Source organism: Cucurbita moschata, unplaced genomic scaffold (genome assembly GCF_002738365.1).
Source record: "Cucurbita moschata cultivar Rifu unplaced genomic scaffold, Cmos_1.0 Cmo_Scf00068, whole genome shotgun sequence".
Lineage (NCBI taxonomy): Eukaryota > Viridiplantae > Streptophyta > Magnoliopsida > Cucurbitales > Cucurbitaceae > Cucurbita > Cucurbita moschata.
The window spans coordinates 154,532-162,580 of record NW_019268584.1 but is presented as its reverse complement, the minus strand read 5'-3'; the positions used below and the strand labels follow the sequence as shown (position 1 = coordinate 162,580).

Below are 8,049 nucleotides of genomic sequence, written 5' to 3'. Positions count from 1 at the left end.
GCATGTGTTATGTCAAGTCTAGTGCAGACCATAGCATACATAAAACTCCCAACTGCTGAAGCGTACGGAACTGATGCCATGTGCTCACGTTCCTCAATTGTCTTGGGAGATTGCCCCTTTGACAATTTAATATGATTTGCCAAGGGGGTAGTCCTGGGTTTAGCGTTATTCATCTTGAATTTGGACAACACCTTCTCAATGTACTGTTCTTGGGATAGATTTAATGTGCCAGCAGATCTATCTCGAGAAATCCTCATCCCAAGGATCTGCTTTGCTACACCTAAATCTTTCATCTCAAATACTAAAGACAAGCTTGCCTTCAGGTGGTTTATCTCCCTCATACTTGATCCAGCAATTAGTATATCATTCACATACAGGAGTAGAAACACATAAGAATCAGTGTATTTCTTGAGGTAGCAACACTGATCCTTTTCACTTCTGTGGAAACCACTCTTGCTCATGAAGGAGTCAAACTTCTTGTACCATTGTCTCGGTGCTTGTTTCAGTCCATACAAGCTCTTATTGAGCTTACACACCATGTGCTCCTTGCCTGGAGCTGCAAACCCTTCGGGTTGTTGCATATAGATCTCCTCATCTAGATCTCCATGTAAAAAAGCCGTTTTTACATCCATTTGCTCGAGGTGCAAATTCTCTGATGCAACAATACTCAGCAGAATTCGGATAGTAGTTAATTTCACAACTGAAGAAAAGATCTCAGCATAATCAATGCCTTTTCTTTGTGAATATCCTTTAACTACTAACCGGGCCTTAAACCTTCTTCTGCCATCTGGTTCAACCTTGATTTTTAACACCCATTTGTTCAACAGAGCTCTCTTTCCTGTAGGCAACTCAGTCAACACCCACGTATTATTCCTTTCAAGTGAGCTCATCTCATCATCCATGGCTTGCTCCCACTTGGTTGAATCTTCCACTTGTAGGGCCTCATTAAAGGACTCTGGTTCTCCTTCGTCAGTCAGCAACAAATAATGTAATGAGGTTGAATATCTATCTGGTGCTCTGGTAGTTCTGGATGATCTTCTCAACACCTGCTCAGGTGCCACTTGCTCCACGTCTGGTTCTTCAGCAATAGGATCAGGAGTTTCTTTTGCTTCTGTTGTACCATCACTGCGTGAATTTTCTTGCCACTCAAGTTCAACTCCCACTTGCTTCGTAGTCTCAGAGTTTATCTTCTCTCTGTCTTTGTACATGACATTTTCATCAAAGGTCACATCACAGTGTCTTAGGATCTTCATATTTTTCTCATCCCAAAACCTGTACCCAAACATGTCAGAGCCATAGCCTATGAAGTAGCATTTCACGGCCTTAACATCAAGCTTATCTCTCTTCTCTGGATCAACATGGACATACGCAGTACAACCAAAGGTTCTCAAGTGAGAGTACTTGAGTTCTTTTCCTGTCCATACTTCTTCGGGCAATTTGAACTCCAAGGGTACTGACGGCCCTCTATTAATCAAATATGCTGCTGTGTTCACAGCATCAGCCCAGAATGTCTTTGGCAATCCAGAATGAATCCTCATGCTTCTTGCTCGCTCATTCAATGTTCCGTTCATTCTTTCTGTAATACCATTTTGTCTTGCCTTACCAGGAATTGTTCTTATTAATCTAATTCCCTCAGCTGCACAAAATGTTATAAACTCTGATTTGTTGTATTCTCCTCCATTGTCAGACCTCAGGCATTTGATCTTCAAGCCGGTCTGATTTTCAACTTCAGCTTTCCACTTCTTAAAGGTGGTAAACACATCTGACTTGTGTTTCAGAAAGTAAACCCATACCTTCCTGCTAAAGTCATCGATGAAGGTGACGTAGTACCTTGATCCACCAAGTGATGAAACTGGAGATGGTCCCCAGACGTCTGTATGGACCATTTCCAACCGCACTTTCTTCGGTTCTCTGGCAGCCTTTATGAAACTAACTCGTTTCTGTTTGCCCATAACGCAGCTCTCACAAAGACCCATATCAACAGATTTTAAGCCTTCTAAAGCTCCTTTCGCAGTCAGCATCTTCATTCCTTTGACGCTCATATGTCCAAGTCTATTGTGCCATAGACTTGAATTGGAAGCACTCTCAGCAGCAGCAGTCATGTTTATACACTCTGCAGTTGTGTATAAGGTTCCGGACTTTGTGCCACGCGCAACAACCATGGCGCCCTTCACAATCTTCCAGGAACTCTTTCCAAACTCTGCTGCATAGCCTGTGCTATCCAACTGACCAATAGAGATCAAGTTCTTCTTGAGACCAGGAATGTATCTGACATCTTGTAATGTCCATAGATTTCCTGCTGGAGTTTGTATAGAGCATCTCCCTTTCCTTCAATCTCCAAGGCTTTGTTGTCGGCAAGATACACCTTCCCAAAATTTCCTGATTTGAAATTTCGAAACAATTCCTTACATGGAGACGAATGGAACGATGCACCTGAATCCAAAATCCAGGATTCAGTTGGGCTATCCACACTAAGGATTAAAATATCCTCAGCATCTTCTGTTGTGTATATAGAATCATCATCATCTTCAGATTTATGATTCTGCTTCTTCTTTAGTTTTGTACAATCTGTCCGAAAGTGTCCTTTTCCCCCACAGCTCCAACACGTTACGTTGGATTTGTTTGGAGATTTTCCCTGGTTCTTTGATTTTGAACGCCCATGTTTGTTTGAGCTCTTTGATTTGCTTCTTCCCCTTCGATCAACACTGAGAGCATTGCCTGATGAATCTTCAGTTTCCCGTTTGCGAATACTTTCGCTGAGAACTATATCTCGAATTTCATCAAACTTCAGTTTATCAGATCCTCGGGAACTGCTGATTGCGGCAACAACAGTATCCCATGACTCGGGTAAGGATTACATCAAAATCAACGCTTTAATTTCATCTTCGAAATTAATTTCCACCGAACCCAGTTGACTTATGATCATATTGAATTCATTTATATGATCTGCAACACGTCCACCTTCAGACATCTGTAGATTGAACAATCTACGCATCAAATACACCTTGTTCATAGCCGACGGTTTTTCATACATATTTGACAGCGCCTTTATCAGATCTAACGTTGTCTTGTCCTTGATGATATTAAACGCCACGTTTCTGGATAGCGTCAACCGGATCATCCCTAAGGCTTGTCGATCCTTGAGCTTCCACTGTTCCGTGGTCATGGTATCCGGCTTCACCCCCAACAGAGGTTCGTGAAGATCTTTCTGGTACAGATAATCTTCAATCTGCATCTTCCAGAAACCGAAATCGGATCCATCGAACTTCTCAATTCCAATCTTTGAACTTTCTATCTTCACAGATCGTGGTGAATTTTGCCTTGCTCTGATACTAGTTGTTAGGATCGATATCAATCGTTAGCTCTGATACCAGTTGTTAGGATCGCACAACAACGCACACACTCGATCTAGATGAATACAAAGAAAAGGATAGAGAAAATTGCAAGGAGAACTCTGGCTAAAAGGATTTTTTTTATTTGATGATTTCAGGTATGTACAACAAGAGAGAGTACAGAGAATAGAAAGTACATTTTCAAAGTTTTACCGGGATATATATATGGTTCAGTCTACTAAATATAGCTTTACCAGATTTAACCATCTACTATATATAGCTATTTACCATATATGGCTTTACCAAATATAGCTTTACCGGATATAGCCGTTGACCAAGCTATAAATACAGGGAGCAGACTCCATAACTCAACAGTTGACGCTTCCGACTGACCCTTCTCTTCATCCGTCTAGATGATATTTGTGAGTGAACATGTGTTGCTTCAGTGGTTTGTTTCTGTCTCCCTTCTTCAGTATGACCTTGTTTTTGTCTCTTCTGGTAGGGATAAATCCATTATTTGACCTTGTTTTGCGTCGTGGTGTTCATGTAGTGGCAACAAGGTTTCTATTGAGGTTGGCTCACTCGAGCTCCCCTTTTCAATTACAACAGTAGCAGCAAACGTAGATTCATCATGGCTATGATTCTTTCTCAACTGTACTATCGACATCATTTTCAACCCTCTTGGTTGATGGATGTTTTTCTGAATGATCATCGGGTTAGACTCCATTACTACTAGACATTTTGCTAGGGGCATGTAAATGACTTTGTGTTTAAGCAGAACGTTCATTCCTGACACGACGTCGAAGTCATCCATTTCAACTATCACTAAACAATTTGCCTAGTCCAAGGCTCTAGCTTGATTAGAGTTCTCATTGTGACTCTTAAGACAGGCAAAGCTTCCAATTTGACGGCGTTCATCTTTCCTGTATCTTGATGCCAAAGGATGTTAAAATATTTTGCATCGGTCTCCATCATGAGTTGTGGGTGGCTCTAGAGTTGACAATGGCGTTCCTTACTACTTTGTGCTTTACCCAAACCTCGACATACATAATATATATATATATATATTCATTTAACTATAACACATATGGTCCAAGGAAGAATTGTAACTCTTATGCTCATTAATATTATAATGGCTACTACCTAAGTTATAACCTAAAGTTGATAATTGATGTCCAATTAGCCAACCCTAAATTTGTAATCATTGTGGAGTGATTGAAATTAATATGAGAGTAGTTTAAACTCCTAGTATCTTAAAGGAAGTTGGTCTCTTCTAATAAAACACGAAGTTCTCTTTAATATCATTAATCCAATTATGCTAGACATGAAACTAAAACTGCGTTCAATTTAACTCCATTTTATTGTCATCTTGAATGACGTGTAGGATATATTCTTGATTTACCTTGATATTTCATATTAGTTAAGCTTTTTGCAAAATCACAATTAGACAACAACAGCGATGAACTTGGGTCTGTTTATTATTTTAAAGACAATTTTTTTCTCTATCTTATTCCTAATAACTCTGCAACTAAATTCATATTATGCTAAGAAACAAATTTTTTGGGTTGTAGTTTATTCGATAACACTTGCATATTAAAACAACTCAACATTACATGCCTTACTTACAAGTAAAATACTAGACCATCAACTTTTTATTTTATAGTCCAGTTCAAGAAAATAGATTTCAAACTTGAGAGAAAAAAATATATTGAGTAGGAGTTAAAAATGTTGCATTTTTTTAAGAAAGGGCATTTGGTCTAGTGGTATGATTCTCGCTTAGGGTGCGAGAGGTCTCGAGTTCAATTCTCAAAATGCCCCTATGTTCATTTCTCTCCAGATGAGCCTTAGAGAAAGCAATTTTCTTCTCTCTATACTAATTACCCTATGTAATTATTCTTTTTTCTTCTCTCTATACTAATTATTCTTCTTTTTTCTTCTCTCTATACTAATTACCCTATGTAATTATTCTTCTTTTTTCTTCTCTCTATACCAATTACCCTATGTAATTATTCTTCTTTTTTCTTCTCTCTATACTAATTACCCTATGTAATTCTTCTTTTTTCTTCTCTCTATACTAATTACCCTATGTAATTATTCTTTTTTCTTCTCTCTATACTAATTATCGTATTCTTTTTTCTTCTCTCTATACTAATTACCCTATGTAATTATTCTTTTTTCTTCTCTCTATACTAATTATCGTATTCTTTTTTCTTCTCTCTATACTAATTACCCTATGTAATTATTCTTTTTTCTTCTCTCTATACTAATTATCGCAAACCCTATGTAATTATTCTTTTTTCTTTTCTCTATACTAATTATCGCAAACCCTATGTAATTATTCTTTTTTCTTTTCTCTATACTAATTATCGCAAACCCTATGTAATTATTCTTTAACTCTATGTAATTATTCTTTTTTCTTCTCTCTATAGTAATTCTCGCAAACCCTATGTAAATAATTTAACAGTTCTTCTCTCTATAGTAATTATCGCAAACCCTATGTAAATAATTTAACAGCGGTCGAGATCTAAAAGATATAATAATAATTGCTCATGGATTTCATTAACAAAGAAAATAAATGAAATAATGATGATACATTCCATAAACAACTTAATATATAGTCCATAATAAGGGCATTTGGTCTAGTGGTATGATTCTTGTTTTGGGTGCAAGAGGTCTCGAGTTCGATTCTTGGAATGCCCCTCCAAAAGAAAAAAAGGAAAGGAAAGCGTGGCATAATGTGGTTGTGGTTTTTAAACATTGAACCAAGAAGATGAGAATAGAGAATGAAACATATTCTTCGGAGAATAAAGATCGTCTTGAGCCAGACTTCAAATTCTACTACAAAGGCATTTGGTCTAAGTAGTATGATTATCATTTTGGGTGTGAGAGGTCTCAAGTTCGATTCTCAAAATGCCCCCAACAATATTATATCAAAATGAATTATGCAAGATAATATGATTTAAAATGTGGTTGTGGTTTTTAAACATTGAACCAAGAAGATGAGAATAGAGAATGAAACATATTCTTGGAAGAATAAAGATCGTCTTGAGCCGGACTTCCAATTCTACTACAAAGGCATTTGGTCTAAGTAGTATGATTATCATTTTGGGTGTGAGAGATCTCAAGTTCCATTCTCAAATTGCCCCCAACAATATTATATCAAAATGAATTATGCAAGATAATATGATTTAAAATGTGGTTTTTAAACATTGAACCAAGAAGATGAGAATAAAGAATGAAACATATTCTTGGGAGAATAAAGATGTCTTGAGCCGGACTTCAAAAAGAGCATTACACAAATTGTTCTTGTATTTTTTCTAGGAACTTTCCAATCAAATAGGTCATCTATTGTATTCTTTCTAGGAACTTCTCAGTCAAATAGGTCAGCTGTTGTCAGAATCCTAGGAACTTTTCAATCAAATAGGTCATCTGTTGTCACAATCCTAGTAACTTTTCAATCAAATAGGTCATCTGTTGTCAAAATCCTAGGAACTTTTCAATCAAATAGGTCATCTATTGTCACAATCCTAGGAACTTTTCAATCAAATAGGTCATCTGTTGTATTCTTTCTAGGAACTTTTCAGTCAAATAGGTCATTTGTTGTCACAATCCTAGGAACTTTTCAATCAAATAGGTCATCTGTTAGCACAATCCTAGGAACTTTTCAATCAAATAGGTCATCTGTTGTATTCTTTTTAGGAACTTTTCAATCAAATAGGAAATCTGTTGTATTCTTTCTAGGAACTTTTCAATCAAATAGGTCATCTGTTGTATTCTTTCTAGGAACTTTTCAGTCAAATAGGTCAGTTATTGTCACAATCCTAGGAACTTTTCAATCAAATAGGTCATCTACTGTCACAATCCTAGGAACTTTTCAATCAAATAGGTCATCTGTTGTCACAATCCTAGGAACTTTTCAATCAAATAGGTCATCTGTTGTCACAATCCTAGGAACTTTTCAGTCAAATAGGTCATCTGTTGTATTCTTTCTAGGACTTTTCAGTCAAATAGGTCATCTATTGTCACAATCTTTTTTTAGGAAGATGCGCCGAAATAACCGATGAAGAAGTTTCAGAGAGCCATAGGTTCGAATCCTGTCACCTTGATGTGGTATTCTCAGAGGGTCGAAGTGCAAAGCCCCGTAGTCCATCCGTGGTTAGGACGGCAGGCATGTTGTCCACTGTCGTCACATAGGTCATCTGTCGTCACAATCCTTTTAAGAAAGATGCGCCCAAAGATACTTATATAAGGATTATTATATCATTATGGCTATGCTATTTTTATAAATAAAAGAGAGTAATGTACCACGAGCACATATAGAGAGAGGAAAGATACTTATATAAAGATTATTATATCATTATGCCTATGCCATTTTTATAGATAAAAGAGAGTAATGTCCCACAAGCACATATAGATTGAGGACTTATTGTATGTAAAGAAAGCAATCTAGTAGTTATAATGCCTACTTATGGAGAGGGAATTTGATGAATTCCACAAAAGATAGGAGCTTATAGGATGGCGGTAGCATCCGATGCATATGACAGAACTTCTTCACAGTTGCAATATTTGACCAATGAATATTATTGTCATTTATAGCTTCTATCACAATAATATAAAATTTGGGGTCAAAGCCTATATGGGACTGAAAAGACCATTCACCACACGCGTGTAAATTAAATTATATCTACCACCTCTGAAATTTTCCACGGCAAACCTT

The 8,049-nt window shown here is 37.0% G+C and overlaps 2 non-coding genes across 2 annotated transcripts; both read left to right on the top strand.

Annotated features, from left to right (window-relative positions):
- The first annotated feature begins 5,078 nt into the window (after window positions 1–5,078).
- On the top strand, window positions 5,079–5,150 carry TRNAP-AGG. Its single transcript has one exon. It is a non-coding gene; the product is annotated as a tRNA-Pro (tRNA).
- An 810-nt stretch (window positions 5,151–5,960) lies between these two features.
- On the top strand, window positions 5,961–6,032 carry TRNAP-UGG. Its single transcript has one exon. It is a non-coding gene; the product is annotated as a tRNA-Pro (tRNA).
- The last annotated feature ends 2,017 nt before the right edge of the window (window positions 6,033–8,049 follow it).